This window comes from Cupressus sempervirens, chromosome 8 (assembly GCF_028749045.1).
Source record: "Cupressus sempervirens isolate cs-2001-9-10 chromosome 8, ASM2874904v1, whole genome shotgun sequence".
NCBI classification, from domain to species: Eukaryota; Viridiplantae; Streptophyta; class Pinopsida; order Cupressales; family Cupressaceae; genus Cupressus; species Cupressus sempervirens.
In genome coordinates this window covers 193,040,049-193,059,663 of record NC_143125.1, presented here as the reverse complement: position 1 = coordinate 193,059,663, position 19,615 = coordinate 193,040,049, and the positions used below count along the sequence as shown (strand labels likewise).

The 19,615-nt window shown below is 37.7% G+C and overlaps 1 protein-coding gene across 3 annotated transcripts in view; it reads right to left on the bottom strand.

The window, feature by feature from the left end:
- Positions 1-19,615, bottom strand: part of ATJ1 (DNAJ heat shock family protein) — a 256,691-nt gene that overhangs the window by 77,202 nt on the left and 159,874 nt on the right. The gene's annotated exons all lie outside the window — the stretch shown is intronic.

Here is a 19,615-nt window from a genome sequence, read left to right as displayed (position 1 = left end):
TGGTGAGTTGGAATTGTAGAGGATATCCATGAAGAAGAGGACCGGGGTTGGGGCCCATACCCAAGGGACAAGACATTATTTGTCTCATAGAAACACACAAACATGAGGGATGTAGAATTCTAGATTTCGTAGGGTACAATAAAATCTCTGTGTGGAATGAATAAACAAAGATAGGTAAAGGTCATGGAGGGATCACTATCTTGATAAAAGATACGTGGAACAAAACCATAGCATTGGAGAAAGAGGACCCAAATAAACTATTTATATGGCTGGAGATTGAAGAAGATGAGGAGATCACGTGGCTAGCAGCGTGCTATTTCGCACCAAAAAACTCTAAATTCTACAAAAAGAGACATCTAGACAACAAAGATCCATTTGCAACTTTAAAGAAAGATGTGCTTTCATTAATCAAACTGGTAACACAACCCTTCTAGGAGATTTTAAATGCTAGGACAGCGAGTAACTAGGCTATTCAGCTGGGCAATGATCTAATAGAGGATAGTAATCCCTTGTGGCTAAAAGAAGATGATGACAATATCAGCAAACAGATTTCTCAAGATGAAAAAGGTGGTGTGTCTCACTTTGGGGCTGAGCTATTAGGGCTATGCAGCCTCCATGGATTAGTTGTGTGTAATGGTATGAAGGTGTGGCCTAAATCAAACAAATTTACTTGCAAAACGTATAATGGACAAAGTGTGGTAGACTATCTAATATGTTGGCAATCAGTCATCACCAAAGCAGTTGATTTCAGAATTAAACAATGCCCCATAGAGCTAAATTCAAACCATATGCCTCTCTGTATTAAATGCAATATGAAGGTCAAAAGATGGAAAAGTGATCGGGTCCTAGATGAAAGCACAAAAGAACATAAAGAGGGCAAGATTCTTAGAAACAACGATAACAAAAAGATATTTTGCACCGCTTTTGAACAGCAACTCCAAATGCATCATGACACCACGAATATCAAGGAAAACAGTGACAAGAAAAGTCACATCAGCAGCAGTTTTCTAATCCCACTAATTAAGGAAGCACAAAAGGGTTACAAGAGAACAAGGATAAAGAAGAGCATCTCAAACACCTTTCCGGCTAACCCATGGTATGAGAAAGAATGCAAGGCCACAAAAAAGAAATTTAAAGGGAGAAAGGAAAACAAAACAATCATAAGAAAATACAAACAGCTGATCAAATCCCAAAAAGAAGAATATGTGATTAATCAGAGGAAGGAGGTAATCATATTAGGAAAGCACAATCCTAAAGATTTTTGAAGGAAGTTACAACAAGCTAGGAAAAAGGTTGAAAATAAAATTACAGAATCTCAATGGTTAGAGTATGCAAAGACTCTTTATGAGAGACCAGAGGCCGATGTTTCACTCCCCACAACCAACAATCTGGATGAACTATTTTCTAATGAAGACATTACTCTAGGGATAAGGAGATTAGCGAGTGGAAAAGCTCAGATATTGATGGGTTGCAAGCTGAATTTCTCAAGTGGAGGATAGATTTGTTGACTCCACACGTCAGGAACATTTTTAATATGGTCATGCAAGGCTGCTTTCCCACGGAGTGGACCACTAGCGTAGTTATTCCTCTCCATAAGAGTGGGGATTGAGTGGGGATGTCAACGACCCTTCCAACTATCGCACCATCATGGTGAACCCCCTATTAAGCAAACTCCATGGGAGTATGGTAGAGCGGAGAATCAGCAGATGGGCAGAAAAAGAAGGGAAAAGAGCTATGGCATAGGTGGGTTTCAGACCAAAACATTCCACCATTGATCACTACATTACCCTAAGGTTCCTTATAGAAAAAACATGGGATAAACAGAGGGAAGGGGCATTTTGTTGCTTTGTTGACTTTAAGAAAGCTTTCGACACCGTCCCTAGGGATAAGTTATGGAATAGGATGGAAGAATTAGAGGCCCCAACAGAGTATAGAGCTGCTGTATATAAACTTTACAAACAAGTTAAAGTGAAAATTAGAACCAAAGTGGGCATGTCAGAATGCTTTGGCAGTGACATAGGGGTCAAACAGGGATGCTCATTATTGCCTACCTTGTTTGGCCTCTATATTGACAAGTTAGAGGAATGGCTAAACAAAGCCAATGGAGACAAAATTCAATTGGCTGAATATGTGATCAAATTGCTTTTGTATGCTAATGACCTCATTCTCATTGCTAAAACAGCACAGTGGCTGAGAGAACATTTGAAGAACTTAGAAACCTTTTGCACGGAAGTAGGGATCGACGTCAACACTTCTAAGACCAAGATCATGGTCTTTCCCTTGAGGAAGAGAAAACAACAATGCAATTTCATATTTAATAACAAAGCGCTAGAAATTGTAGAAGAATACAAGTATTTGGGGATAGATTTCCATTACCGGCTCAATTGGGAAACATGCAAATCAAAAAGGATACAAGGGGGATGGAAGACATCTTCTTCAAAACAGGTGTAGGACAACAAAGTTATGGAATTGGAAGACTAAGAAAACTCTGTTGGGGTTGTTGGTGATACCAATTATTTTATATGGCTGCGGGGTATGGGGGAGTAGCGTATCAAACCATAAATGGTGACAAATTGAAAGAATTAAAAAACACTTCATCAAAACTAATCTCAAAATCAAATCCACAGTCCCATACGAGATTATTTTAGCAGAGGCAGGCATGTTCCTGGTGGAGGCCTCGACAATTGTTAGATTGCTGAGCTCTCCAAAAAAAGGTGAGTACAATGGATGCACATCGCTGGCCTAGTAGGGTGGTTAACGGAGAACTAGCTCGTCGGAAAAAGACATAGAAGAAACAAAACAATAAATGGTTCAATAAGTGGAACATTGACTACCTAAAATGTCCGGAAAACAATTCTGAAATTAAAAAATGGGTAACAGGAAAAATCAGATATGTCATGTGGGCAAACTAGCTAGGTAGAAAAAATGCCTATTATGTCAAAGAATTTAATTCCACATGCGAACATGACAACAAAGAATATTTAGGAGCCGAGATCAAAGGAAAGGCAAAAATCCTAATTGCTCAATTGAGATCTAGTTCCCATTGTTTGAGATGTGAAACTAGTAGATGGAAGGTTCCTAAGGAAGAGTGGAAGGATAGAATTTGTAGATTTTGCAACAAGAGTATGGTAGAAACAAAGTGGCACTATCTGAAGGATTGTACAGCATACAAAGACATTCGCAGCCAACACAAAGACACGGTAAAAGTGAACAACATAATAGACCTTTTCGAAGGACCAAGACTCTTCAAGGGGGCCATTTTAATTATGCAAATTCACAACAAAACAAACAAGTTGGAGAAATCACATCAGACTGACTAGGAGTTTTATGTGGGTCCCTTTGGCTTATGGCCTCGTGGACGTCATTAAAAATCTTTCATTCATTCATTCATTTATTATGCTCTACTTATATTGGATCGTATTGCTATCGAGCAGCAAAGTTGCGTGAGTATGAACATCAATCAACCCGTGTCTTCTGACTTAGTAGATTATGTGTCGTCCCCTGTTTAGCAACTTTAAAATCTGGGTATTTCAGAATATAAATGAGTCATCTGAGACTCCCCTCGCCAACAAGGGTGCGTTGATCATCAGTGCCTCTGTGATATGGAGATACGACTTTATCCCTGTTATGCATTGGGCAGTCTACATATTTGCTATCCTTAAGGGTATTGACATATATTGGAAACACATGATGAGTCAGAAAACAACATTGTTTGTTCCAAAATTGATGGCATCCAATATTGACTGGTTCTTGTTATTGCATACCAAATTAACTTCTAGATTTATGTATGTTTGAAGGTGTCTCTTTGGCGCTACACATCCCCGATGAATTAATTGTTTGATTTTTCTAACCATAGATGTATCTATTTGTATTTGTGTACTCTAGTATGCCCATGTTTATCTCAGAACTCTGAAAAGAGTCAGCGGTAATATAATTCAATGCAATTCCTACTCTCTGAAACCAACGAGACACCTCTATATTGACGGACATATACTGGACGATCCATGTCCAAGTTCTTTAATCATTGCAGGCTTCTGTTCACTGGTTACTCCTAAAGGTGTATGTGTTCATCAAAAAATAGGATGGAGAAAGAATTTTGCTGTGGATGAGAGACAAATTATACCCAAACTTTTTGGAAAATCACTTTCCGGTACCGAATAGTCTTATCGCTGCCTGTTTCTATGTTCTTATGCCATCTACTTCATCATTCTTCCTCATCGCACAAAAGTCAACTCATTATGCAACGGAAACAACCAACCTCCTCTGCGGGTGTTCTTTCATTCAACATTGTCATTCACCACACTCGAATAGGGTCAGCGTGGGATACAAGTCAGGAGGAAATGAAAAATTGTCTTGCTTGATAGTTTTAACATACACTGCTTATAAACTCTCATGGCATACATATTTTAATTTTCTGTAAACTCCAACACTTGTTAATGATGTGATCTTATTCGTCCTTATACTCTGCATTTCCATCATTTCATAGCTGCCGAAGATACTGCCAAGCATGATACAAGTCTAATATTATGCACTTCAACTAATGATATGCTGACTAGGATGAAACTTGTGTCCTCCAGATACAGCTAGTTGAATATTTTCCACTGTCACAGATACATTTTGCAAAAGAAACCACTGGGGAAACTAAACCACTACTTTGACCACCATTGCGATATAGGCAGACTCCAAATTACTGGTATAATCAGGCCTTTAAGAATCACCATGCAAGCTGTAGAATCTTTGTGGTGGTGTTGCGAAAGAATAATAGGAAGCCTTCTGCATGCGTTGTGTATGTTGCAACTCTTGCTTCAATTGTCTAATTTGTTCCTGTGTCACTGTAATATCTGAGGTATAATGGAATTGGCATTCTGAATTTTATAAGTTTGTTTGTATCTTCCATTACTGTTTGTTTTGTGGCTGGGAAGATATTATTCTGCTGTTGGGCGTCTAATAAATTTGGGCTTTAAGGCACTACTGTGGTTGTAATTCTGGGTGGAATTTCATTACATTTCAAGGCCATTTTAATCTGAAATTTGGATAGCAATGTCAGTGTTGGAAAATAGGGATTGAATTCCCCTATTGTGCCTAAACCTGAGCATCATTATTAGTGCCATTCTTAGCTCTGTTTTACTTGGACTTGAACGCTGGAAATTATCGGTTCTGGGCAGCAGTAGTTGTGATTTACTGGGAACGGATTACCCTAACAGGTCTCCAGGTTATTGGCTACAAGAACATCCACTTTAGGTGACTGCAGATGCTTCTTTCAAGGTTGCAATCATCCAGAACAGGTCTACCATTGTTGCTGATGGCTGAGGGATGATTAATTTGATGTGTTGGTCTGCAGCTAGCCAATTTATATCAGGTTCTTCACACATAAACTGTAATTTGTTTAGTTATTGAATAGAAGAATTTGAGCTGTGGATTTAAGATTATTTTGGATATATCTTTAAAAGAAGTGATCACTATTGCAATTGGGTATTAAGAGCAAAAAATTCTATTAGTAGCTTGATTGGTTATTTAATTTCAGTTGTTGGAGTATCAGTTGTGGCTCACCTATTTGCATCCACCATTGTTCAAAAATTATGAATAATGAACTTGCATTAAGCAATACTTTCATCTCGTTTAAGATTGCTTGCCAAGTGTTTGACAAAATGTCAAACAATTGAATAGTGAAGAAATTGGTGATTGTTAAAGGTTATAACAGGTCAAGGTTTATTACAGTTAGGTCTATTAATGAAGCTCCAAACGGATACAAAAGCCCAAGGTACGAGAAGGTTTGTACTACTCTTTTGATTAAAGAAAAAGATATTATTGATAGACAGTTGCAAGTGATTCGAGATTCATGGAAAATTTCAGGAGTTTCCATAATTTGTGATGGATGCAAGGATGCTAGAAATAGGCCACTAATCAATGTGGTTGCAATGAGCACAAAACGGGCAATGTTTTTGAGAGCAATGGAAAGCAAGGCTGAAGAGAAAGATACAGAGTTTATTGCCAACATTCTAATTGGAGCGAATGAATCTGTGGGGCCGGAAAATGTTGTTCAAGCGATCACAGATAATGCAAAAGTATGCAGAGCAGCCGGGCTGGTCGTAGAAGCAAGATATCCAAAAATTTGGTGGACTCCTTGTGTAGTTCATTCTATGAATTTGATACTACAAAAAATTGACAAAATTCAATGGATACAAAAGATTTATGAAGAAGCCAAAGAGATTCAGATGTTTATTTGTAATCATCACATGTCACAGGCCATTTACAGAAAATTCGCTAAGCTGGAGTTGTTAAAGGTAAATTTCTTGTCTCAAAAATATTCAAATATTTTTTTACTGAAATGAATTTAAGATTTATATGGTTTTAAAATTAATTATTCATTTTTATTGAAGGTGGCTGAGACACGCTTTGCCACACGCTGCATTGTTCTCAAAAGGCTTGTTGATGTCAAACAAGCCTTGAAAATTATGGTGATTAGTGACATATGGGCAGTATGGAGACAATTACAAACAGATCGAGCAAATTATGTCAGGAAGTTAATTCTTGATGAGGATTGGTGGGCTCAAATAAATTATTTACTATCTTTCACTTAGCCAATATATACCCTCATCCGCCAGTGTGATACTAATAAACCAATATTAGGTGACATCTATGATTCCATAGATACAATGGTGGAGCAAGTTAGAGATATTATTATAGAAAAAGAGCAAGATCCCTTTGAATTTTTTATAAGCAAATATATGATGTAATTAAAAAAAGACGGGATAAAATGACAACTCCATTGCAACTTTTGGCATATGCTTTGGACCCTAAGTACTACCATGCTAATATGTTAGCATTGTCAAAAAGGACAGCACCAAATAGGGATGTTGAGGTTGTTGAAGGATATAAACAAGCTTTCAAGAAAATCTTTATAGACTCTAGAATGGCTGTGGAGATTTGAGATGAGTTTAGGACATTTGCTTCCTCTGATCGACCTTATGCAGATGTTGATGCAATGGCAGATAAAAAAGAAATGGATCCTATAAGGTGGTGGAACCTCCATGGTACTATGACTACACATTTGCAAAAGCTACCCATCAAGCTTCTATCACAGGTTTCATTTTATACTAATTATTCTAATAATTTCAATTTTTTTGATTGTTTGTGTCTTTGTAATTGTAACTTGCAAATTATATTATAAACTCTTTTATTACAGGTCCCTAGTTCTTCTACATCTGAGAGGAATTGGAGTACATATGGCTTTATCCATACTATGAAACGAAATAGGTTGGAAGCAAGCAAAGCAGAGGACCTTGTCTATGTACATTACAATCTTCATCTATTGTCACATTCCTCCATGGACTACATCAAAGGACCCAATAGACTTTGGGATGTACAACCAGAGACAAGTAACATTTATGTGTCCATAAATGCATTGACACGTCTCAACCTCAATGTTGAGAATTCTGACACGGTCAGAGGATCCTTCACTGCATCATCAACGGGTTCTAAGACTCTAGGTGGTGGTCGTACTCAATCCAACTATCCTAACTCTTTCAAGAGAATAGTGATGATATTTTTGATAGCATGTGATTCTACCAAACTATTTCTGTATTTGAATTTTGTTTTAATAATAAAGCTATATCTAACTATAGTATTTTGGAATATGTCGCAATTATGTGTTCATATTGCTTTTGTTATAATGAAAATCATTTTTAATGACTCAGAAAATTTGTTTATATATATATAAGTAATTTAAGAATGTTGTATTTGTCATTCCCAAATGAGAGGTCTCAAAAAATGGCTGTAACCGTATCTGATACTGTACTCGTGTCCATGCAACTTTGTATAAAACATGTAATTGCACCCAAAAAGTACGATTTTGTTTGTGTTTTATCACACCAAGAGGAAAATTGCACCTTGTTGAGTCAAAAGCATGTTGCATTTTACATATTTTTGAATATGCAATGTGTATTCAGTTTTGTAGACCATGATTTGGCTTGCAAAATTAGTCATTTCTAATCGAAACAACTAGGCTGGGTGCTTTTTATATGCACTTCATTTTGCAAACCTCAATTTGCTCGTTTACATGCAAAGTGAAACATGTAATCCACACAGAAATGTGTGACCAGCTCTAGGCTTGGATTTTGATGCAATAAGAAACATATAAATGGCCTCCTAAACCATAATCTGCATATGAGGGCAAATATGCAACGAGTAAATGATCTCCTAAACCATGATCTGCACTTTGCTCTTGGTTTTCAAACATGTAAAGCACCATGAAAAGTGTGATTTTCATGCAAAGCCAAATGTGAAAAATATGCAATGTGTTTTGAGAATGTTGATTTGCATTGGAAAGCCATTTTAAATATGTAATGCATTGGAAAACCCTGATTTTCACCAAATACTTGCATTTTGACATGACTTGTTCTCTCCATTTAGGCATTTGAGTTACATATGCTTTCTCATTACATATATACCCCATTTTAAAGATGCATTGAGCCATATAAACCCTGATTTGCTTGGGTGTTTGAGGTTTTACCCTTGCCTTGTATATTTTAAATATGTATTTTCTCACAAGAACCCCGATTTCGGGTGTTTAAAGCAAAAGCGTCATATGTAGAAGGGCTAGAAAAGCCCGATCCATGAAAATACTTTCATTTTTACACATGCAAAGCACTTCTAAAAGTGTGTTTCTCGTGGGCGTTTGAAGGAAGAAGTCTTCCATGTTGCATTTGCTTCACTTTAACACATGCATTTGCCTTTAAAAAATGCAATTTGCACTTGACAAAACAATCCAATGTGTGAAGCACTTGGAGAAGTTTGATCTACATTAGTGTAAGCATTTGCAATATCATTTGCATCATTTAACACATGCATTTGTACAAGAAAAGAGTGACAATGACACTGACCATTGACCAGCTCTTGTAATATTTGCACCACTGTACCACTATACCACTCCTGTAATATCTGTACCGATAACAATGACAGATCCGACCAATCTGACTCCACCGCTATATCACCCTCGTGGAAACGGAGTAATCTTAATCTCTGGAACTCTAATGTGTCAAAAGGCTGAAACACACAAATCATAATCTTGTGACTGTGTAACAACACAGTATAATCCACCAGATGTAAGATACTATTAACACTTGGATCTCCAATCACCCAATCAACGTGATCCGGGATTAAGTAAAGAGTGATTAGTGAATCACCAACATCACGAAGGCTATCACTGTCTTCAAGATACTGCTGAATAAAAAATGTAGACACCTCATGTGGGACGTAGGATAATGTGTGTTCTCCCCACTCATCTGCAAATAACTCACTGACCCTTGAAGGCCAAATAGAATTAGCGAAAATATTGCTAACATACGCAGGTAAATCACTGATAGTTGGAATATACCAACAAGTAAAATCACCAATCAACAAGTAGGTCGTGGCCATCTCATAAGAGTTGGGCGATAAAACTCTGGGTAAGCTGAAAAATTCCTCAGAACATGCTAAGGATAAATCTGAACTTCCTACTCCACCATGAGTACCCTCGCTTATGTCAAAGTCTTCATAAAAGGATGGTTCACCATTAATTGAAATCTCTGACTTATCCTCACTTCTTGTATCACTAACCCTGTGCTCATGTGAAGATGTACAGCTGCTGTCATAAAAATCAGAATTTTCAGACTCATCAACTTGTTGATCCATAGAATTTTTCTCATCATAGAAAGTCTCAGACGGGGAATACGTGACTGAATTACATTGTTTGCCTTTACATCTACCCGCTTTATGAATTTCTTCAACGATTTGCGTGATTTCTTGTGCCCTTGAACCACGGTTATCTTCTTCATAAATGACTGCCCCACTCGTTTGATTTTCAGCGTTGTGGATGGAGTAATGTGTTAAGCTCAATTGAAGGCATAGCTCATCTACCTCACTCTCCTTGTCCCTTCCGAATTTTATTGCTAGATCTCTATCTATTAATAGTTGCAAGTACCCATATTTTATCATTTTCAAAGTTTCAAAAATAATATGTAAGAGAGGACTTGTGACACCACATACACTACCATGTCTCTCTTCTATCACAATCGTCCGCATGAGATCCTCAACCAATTTGGAAGAATCATCCATCCTTGTCAACACTTGGACAATCTTGTCCTCTTTGACCAAAAACATATCCAATAAGTCAAGGAGCGATAATGGTTTTTGACCATCTCCTTCGAACACAAGTGGGCTGCTCTCCATAGAATTCCCTAATTTCTCATCACCTAGGGGAATAACATTTTCAGATATGTCCTCTAACTCAACACATGCTATATCATCTATCCTGCCAACATTGCGGTCCATTTGCTCCTCAAAATTTGACATAATTTCCAACCTTATATCATCATAAAATTTATACAGGTAAATTTCCATGTCACCAAATAAGATGTTGGTGTTTTCCATGTCTAAACAAGATATGGAGTTGCCAACGTTGGCAGTTTGGTCAACCCTTCTACATGGGTCATCAACATGCTCATCAGATGGGCTAGTGTAAACAGTTCCATAAGACACTTTTGCCTCCCAATTACCTGCTAGTATACTTGTGTCATTATCAATACTACTATCAAGTTGATTGATATCTACCCTATGCAGTTTTCTGTAACTGTCCTCTGCAAGGAGATCCCAAGCCAAATCATAGCATTTGTTTCTTATCATATCTGTCTTGTTTTGCAGCTCTAGCTGGAGGTCCACGTAATCAATGAAAGGAAATTATTTTTGAAGCTTTGACGAAAATTTGTTATAATTATCGTACAGTCTCCTTACTTCAGTTTTAATATCAAATTGGAAGTCTCATCCCACTTCCTCTACCATGTAACATTTCATGTGCCTGAGATGGACCCAATCCTGTTTCAACGTCCTTGGTGTGTGCCAAGTTGACAACTAAAACCATCCACTGGAGTTTCAACTAAAATGCAAATATTATCAGAGGACTGTATGTCGTACCAACCTATAGTAAAGGATTTTTGAACGAATATTTGGATAACATACAGTCCTAAGTTGTAGTTCGTATCACTGTGAGACTGGTGCAACTCCTGAATGGCTTCCAAAGCTCCCGTCTAGTCCCAAACTGACCAGAAGACTTAAAGGTTTGTTTAAGTCTATATTGTTAGACACTTGGTGTTTTTCCTTGCTGTGTATACTGTGAAATCACACCACACTGTATTTTGTATCAAAAATGTTATTTAAACTATTTCTGGACCAATTATTCTATTTTACCAGTTAAACAACTGCATTCCATCTACCATCCACCAAGAGATCAAAAACAGAGACATCTACAAAGTGCACAAAGTGATATAATAATTGTCTGGCCATCCGGCTTTATCAGCTTAATCGTTGGACTGAAATTTAATACAACTGAAAGAATCTAGAATTATGCCATAGCAACCCTCAATCATCCAACATAAATTTACTTTTCTGAGAACAAAACTTCACGAAGTCTATAAACCAGACCTTTTTAATCTCTCTAATGCAGAGCTTGTTGTCTTGTTGGTTCGTTCAAGCACAAGAGCAAACTTGAAATCTTCAATAGCATCCTTATAGAAAGCATCTCCCTTGTTGTGCCTCTTATTAAATGCGCTTTAACATTCTTTTTGTCAAGGTCAATAGCTTTACTATAGTCTTCTTCAGCTTGCTAAAGCCTTTGCAATTCTAAACATGTTGCTACTCGATTGCTATAGTAAGTGGCATTTCTATCATTTAATTTGATTGCCTCGGAATAGAAATTGACAACTTTATGGAATTGGTTTCCCTTATAAGCAACATTTCCTGGGACACTCATCAATTCCAAAATTTCCTTTCTCTCAAACGCTTGACGATAACCTTGCATTTGTTATGTATGACTTGCCAAATTTCCCCGATGCCACCTGTCCTTTCCACTATGGGTCCTTCATTTAATCGGTTCTTACTACTGACGCTCTTCTTATTGAAAGTGTTACAATGAAAGGTCTCAGCCTACGATGTTCACCACTTGTTTCTAACATGTCCAAAATATTTCAACACTTGGCAAAACGTTACTTTGTTTTCTTGTAACTCTTTTCCCTGTTTGATATTTTAAAAAACGGTTTCTCAAGTCTACGGCTCTAAACATTCAGTCAACAATCTTGAGTTCCGTCCAAACTATTGTGGGCTATGATTTGGTCTCAACCCGTGTAACGTTGAAGCAGGAGTCGGCTTCACCGTGGAGAGTGTACCCGACTGTGATGTCTGACGTTTACCTAAACAATGCCCAACTCTTCCCGTGGCCCTCTGCCTATGCTTTCCTTGGCAGTCACGTTCTGTATTTCCGACTAGAAATGATGGCTCCAACACTACCAACAATTTCGTGTAAGTCGCCTGGATTTGTGACTCTTTACTAAACACTCCCGGTTGGTGATTTCAATTACTTATCTGTCCACGATTTGCTTCAAATATGCCAGTGATTCCAAACAACCGCACCAATTTAATATAGTTCTACTTTCCCTTATAACATCTACTTGAATGAAGAATGAATGCACCAAAAATCACTTGCTTAAAACCTTCACCAGAAGTCCTTGCAACTTCACCCTTCAGCACTCGATATCAATTCAAATGCAAATTCACCCTACATGAAAAGCATGGGTTTGCGTCCAGTCTTCACTGATTTCAAGGGTTTCCCCTTAGAATATCCACTTCTCCTAACCTGTCTCAAATAAATACCTCTACAATAGCATGACTACATACAACAGCAAGTAAACAAACAGATTTGTATAAAGTCAATGAACAGTTCGCTGTCCATAAAGGAGACATGACTTAATTTTGAGAATCCACCAGCATTTTGTCAAACAGTTGGCGGCCGTCTAGTAAGTAGATTTTAAACATCAAATTCTTTTTGAAAAGTAACAAACTGAAGCAACAATGCATGTCTGATTTCTCGGCAGAAATAGTTCTCAGGTTGAGACATCTAGCCTCTAGCCAATATATCATGCAAACTATGAAACATGACTAACAGAAGTTTGCACAATGGTTAAAATGCACCTCGGAATGGAGTCCAAATAGATTTAAACCCAGTCCTTACAGCCCAAAGAATAATTCTTTCTGCGATTTAATTGCTGATATAATTTCACAAGCTGGCTAGATGCATGGCTCAGATAGCACTGTAATATCCCTTTCCGGATATTTTACTAAAAACCCTTGATATAAACAAGCAGATTTGAAACGAAATAGTAAAACAGTATTTGATATAAATTCCAGAACTTTAATTGATTTGCAACCAGCAGATTTGCATACAAAAAAACTCAGGCAAGTTTGTTATATTCTTCCAATATTCAGAAGTTCATACATAAACTAGGAATTAACACAACAATCCGCCAAAAAACATTACTGTATTATATAACAGCAATACAATAACATATAACAATCCAAGTAATCCAATCTTAAAAAACAAAAAATAACAGTCAGATTGGCAAATGTAGATAAAACCTATAAGAAGGCTAGGTTTGCATCCAACCTCCAAGGCTTCTTCAAGAGTATGCGTCCTCAAAGAGATAACTAGCAACTGTTTCCAGTTCCCAGATTAATATTTGTGTTTAAAAATTATATCTTCATAACTTCCCATGAGGAGCCTGTTGTTCCAATGTGATGCACACTCTTTTAAGCAATGTGGGATAAAGCACCTTTTTGTCCTTTAGTCACTTAAGTGAACATAGTACCCTTTTTAAATAAAGTGACAAATTAAATGAACTTTAATAGTCACTTAGTCAATAAACCATATAATCATCAGGCATTAAAATAGCTGACCAAATGAACTCAGACAAGCACGTGCAGTAGCTCGTTGGAAAGCTCTCGGCGAGATGCTTCCAAACCAACACTGAGGTATCGAAAATATTGTACTCTGTTTACTTACTAAAAATAGTAATCATCCGGATAACCTGCCAAAACTGCTCTGATGGGTTTGAAACTAGAAATGTTTAGGCCAAACCTCAAACTGAACCCCGTAAAGAACCTTTTCGCCCCCGAAACCTAAGCGAAGTGAGCCGGCAACATAGAATTATAATGTCCCAAAAGAAGGGAACATTACAAAACCCTATTAGGTCAAAAGATTGGCCTTAGGAGACCCTAGAGAAGATACAGTAGGAGCAAGACTAGTGTTACATCAGATGCTCAGAGGACGATCCAGATTCAACGAATGGACTCTTCCACTAGCGAATGGAAGCCTATGAATAGTTTCATTCTAGCAAGCTCTAGATAGATGAAGGGGTGAAGGATTTGTTTCCACCAGCATATAGAGAGTATATTGAAGGGGAGGCCAGAGTAAACGAGACACTCGCACACCAATTTGACATGGAGAAGCTAATTTAGTATGGAAAGCCTTCGTTACAATATATAAACCGATGACTAGAACCTAGTCCTAAAACCTGCAACATTCAAAATCTTTATGTTGTATAAAGATGTTCTTACTTGAACATATAAGGCTCTGAAGGGAGTACCTCATGAAATATGTGTGCACCACATCCTGTTGGTGCCTGGAGTCATAGCAAAACAGAAGAAACCATGCCAGATAAAAGGGAACTATGTCGCACAAGTCAATGAAGAGATAGAATGTACGCTTAATGTGGATACCATTTTCCGAGTATAGACAAGTGAATGGTTGTCTCCAATAGTCATATCGTTGAAGGAGGAGAACCAAATCCGCATCTGCGTAGACTTCAAATGCCTCAATCAAGTCACCATGAAAGACCCATTTCCTATCCCCTTCACGGATAGCATACTCGAAAATGCAGGACAAAAAATCTATTCATTCATGGATGGATTTTTAGGGTACAACCGGATATCCATTGTTGAAGAGGACAAATTGAAGACAACATTTGTGGTAGAAGATGGTCTCTACCCCTATAATAGGATGGCCTTTGAACTCTGCAATGCGCCAACGACATTCCAGAGGTTAATCCTACATATATTTAACAAAATGTCCATACGGCATTCCTAGACTATTGCACCATCTACAATGAGTAGGATAAACACTTGGTCTCTAGAAGTGCATGAAAGATGCAAAAGAGAGAGATTAGCATTGAACCCCAAGAATGCAAATACATGGTGCCATAAGGGAGGTTGCTAGAGCATATTATGTGTAAGGTGGGACTAAAGACGGATCCTAACAAAGTACGAGTGATTACAAAGATGGAAGCTGTAACAGGCATCACAGGGGTAAAGTCAATCTCCAGGCACATCAGGTAACATAGGAGGATTATCAAGAATTTTGCCCAAGTATTATACCTGTTGATAAGCTGACACGGAAGGGAGACTCATACACCTAGGGAATGATGCAGGAGGAAGATTTTCAGGAATTGAAGACAAGACTAGTAGGTGTGCCAAACCTAGCCAATCTGAACTAGGACAAAGAGTTCCATGTACACGTAGACACACCAAACTTTGCAATTGGAGCCACATTGCCATAGGTTGGTGACCATGGATTGGATCACCTTGTCTATTTAGCGAATACGTTATTGTCTAAGGCAAAGAACTACAACACAAAAGAAAAGGAGGCTCTAGGAATAGTGTATCTCATTCAAAAAAATTGACACCATCTGTTGACACCATTCACCTTCTATATGCACCACCAGGCACTGATGTACCTAGTCAACAAACCCATCATCCAAGGGAGGGTAAGCAGATGGTTGCTCTTGTTGCAGGAGTTTACTTTTACCATTATTGTATAGCCAGGGAAGAGCTATGTCATTGTATACTAGCTCTCCAAAAACAAGTCTAGAGAACCACAAGAAGGGGTGAATGATGACTACCCAAACACATACCTGTTTCATATTGTTGTATTACCCACATGGTACACAAGTATTGGGGAGTACCTATCTACCTCCCAGATTCTATGAGATGTTCGTGGAGAGAGAAGGAAGTTGGCCCTCAAGGGTAAATTATTCCAATTGATTAATGGGCTACTATCCAAGATGGGACAAGATTAGGCGTTACAGAGGTGTGTCATGGAAGAAGAGGTCCCTTACGTTCTTAGGGAGGTGCATGAAGGACTAGCATAAGCACACATAGTATCGAACACGACAACAATGATGGTGTTTCTCACAAATCTATGGTGGGCTACACTATTAAACGATGCTAGGGAATGGGTTGTGGGCTGTGACATGTGTCAAAGGGTTGGGAAACCATTAAAGTGAGACTTCATGCCTTTGAATTAATGTTACGGGACTCGAACTCGCCTCTGTCTCGAAAATCAGACTGGGCATAAACTCAAAAAGTCAAAAAACCCATGAAATTCAAAGATTTTTAGGGATTTAGAGATTTTTTCATGCATCATTTAGTCAATTACGTCAAATACACAATAATTCAGATAAATAGAAGCTACTTAACACTCATACACAATTTCGCATAGATCACATAAGTATAAAAGCGAATTTCTGAAAGAAAAAAGCTAAATACATAATACAAAGTTAAACATAGTGTCACTGTCAAATGTCTACAATATATGAAATCCATGGAATCAAAAGTTCAAAACACACACCAAAATATCAGCTAGAGTGTAGAAGACTAAGGTTCATAGTAGCCTATGCCCTCCTACGAATATGCCTAAGATAAGTCATGGAAGACTCGGATATTGAGAAATATATGTTTTTTACAGCTTATGTATGCATTGTAGACAACAACAGGTCTCTCAAGTATGTCTATCAATTTGCTTGGTGAAACACAACCTTTAATGGTAAAAGTCTTTTAATAACAATTATAGTTGGTTTACAAATTTTTGCCTAGAAAATGATCAAGGACATAGCCAACAACACATATACACGTAAGTCTGAAAGTTTATAACTTTATGTACAACACTAGAGAGTTCTAACATTCATGAACACGTAAGTCTAAAAGAAGAAAAAAGAAAAACTAATATACATCATTATAGAATTCTAACACAAATATATGTAAATTTGAACTCTACAATGCTGAAAGCGACTTCTTCATAATGAAACGCAAATAGTATCCAATATTGGCAATGATCTTTCAATTTGGGTAACTATCCTTCATTTTGAGATGCAGGGTTATTCAACTATGTAATTTGCTATAACCTGGTTAACGGCATTTTAAGATTTAAACATTAAATTTCCTATAATATGACATATTGTTCATATTTTCAGACTGGGAGCTGACTATATTGGTTTACAACTATTCTTCTAAAATATGTAGAACAATGACTTTTGCAATCCAAGGATATAGTTCCAGATTAGTTTTCAAAAACATCATTACTTTCTCGACTAAATACTATTGTACTAGTACCACAATAATCCCACTCCAAAGGTGTCAAGTCCTATACACAAGGGCAAGCTGGGAAAGGACAATTTCCTAAGAATAAGCTTGTCAAAAGCAATTTCAAGCATTCATAACGGCATAAGGCATATTGTCAAACAATTGGCATTCTTTCTACATAATTTTCTAGACACTCAAAAGACTAAAATATAAACATTATAACTCGTCTCCATAATCTGAGATTGGTCAAGGAACTATTTAAGCTTCAATCCTTAATAAATTCCTAACATACCACAACATTATTTTTAGAATTAATATACACAGGAAAAAAAACACCACCTAGAAATCTCTATATCTATTATCTCACAAATTCGTAACTCCTTTTGTTAATCTAATGAAATAAGAGCAGAACTATACCAAATGAAACACAATTTTTTGCAATATATGAGTCATGATGTCAGGAGAGTTCAAAGCTCAGGACTTTGCAAGTCGGGAGTGTCCTTGGACTCTGCGAGTCCAGGGCCATTTGCCTCAAAAATGTGGACTTTGGTTCGGACTCACAGAGTCCTGTAACTATGCTTTGAATCCCTCACACACACGAGAACTATTTGAGAGATGCAGATTGGACTTCATTGGACCACTAAAGGCTAGAAGAGCAAGGTCGTGCACATATATTGTACTAACAAAGAAATACCTTACCAAGTGGGTGGAGGCATGAACCCTACATGATAACTTTGCATTGAGTATGACTAAATTCATTTGTGAACAAATTATAACAAAGTACAGTATTCCAATGTAGCTAACCAGCAACTGAGGGGATGACTTTGTAAATCATGTCATTCAATTGCTAACTACAAAATTCTAAATCTTTCATTCCTTGTCAAGTCGCTATTACCCATGAGCAAATGGCTAGGACAAAGCAACAAACAAGAACTTGGTGTCAATAGTCTACAAATTGTGTAGAGTAGCGCATGAAAATTGGGAAGAGAAGCTACCATCCATGCTATAAGCCTACAACACGCCATACAAAGTAACTCCTAAGTAGAAGCCATTTCAATTGATGTATGGCCAAGAAGCTATTATTCGTGTAGAATTTATGGTACCAAGTCTCAGCATAGTAATTGAGAATAGGTTGGGTGATATGGAAAGTCTAAGGGAAAGGTTATATGCCTTTAATAAGTTGGATGCATGTCAAATGATGGCACAGTGGGTGACAAAGGTAGCCCACATATGAGAAAGGTATGGTACGACATCTAAGGCAGATGTGGTTCACCTCGGAGCAACTCGTAGTGAAGTATAATGGTAGGAACAAAATCAAACTAGGAAAATTCAAAGTCTAGTGGCTTGGTCCCACAACGTGAGAGAAGTTTGGGAAAATGGCCCTATTTAGCTTTAGAAACTTGATGAATGGGAGGTTCCAAACATGTTAAACAAGTCAAAGTTGTAGTCATACCACAAAAGGAAAAGGTGAGAGGAAGAGCAACACAGGCCGGTGGAAGGAGGTGTTGCATAAGTAAAATGTATTATTTAAAATCAAAAAATACAATGAATATTAGAGGATTGCGCACTGTATGATCCGACATCGGTCCACAAGCAAGCATGCAAGGACCGATCATATAATGAGTCACCATATGGCCAACTATCGTGCAGCAGCACCATACAAGAGGAATCACCTCTGTAGAACAATAAGTATCAAACCAAAGAAACACGTCATTGTATACAGATTAAAAAAACCAAAAAAAAATTCCTAACCCAAAAGGAAATCAGGCAGAGATGGGCATGTAATTCAGCAGCGACTTACAACCATATCATGATGCAAAGCAGATCGAAGCCTTACGTACTGTGTTAAATAAGAATGCGGAGGAAACAAGCAAGACCATGCGGTGTTGTTCGAATGGAAAGAAGATGGGTTGAAATCAAGCGCCACGAGAGGAAGAGGCAGAAACTATTAAAATGCAGAAACTATCGAAAGGTAGTGTGGAAGTATAGTATCAGTCATGTGCACAAAAATACCCCAACCATTTTTCAAATAGCATTCACAAAGGACAAAGGAATAGTCATTAATCGATAGATCAAACAAAGAACAAAGATTGGAAAAAACAGCTGCAGTCACCATCTAGTAGTTCGTTGAGCATGAACAAAGAAGAAAATGTTTTTCCCTTAGCAGTAAGAGTGGTTATAAGACAGAGCATACAGTCTAGGAAGAAGATAAGTTGAGCGGGACCTACAGTTGCACACAAACAAGTTGTACCAGTTATGAGCCGAGCTAGCATCCACACCTCCGTCAGTACCGTCTTCGCCAGGGATGCCCTTTCAGCCCCCTACTCAATCTTGATTTCTTTTTGTAAAGTTGGTGTAGCACTTCATTATCCATTTTGTTGGTGTGTCCAAAGGG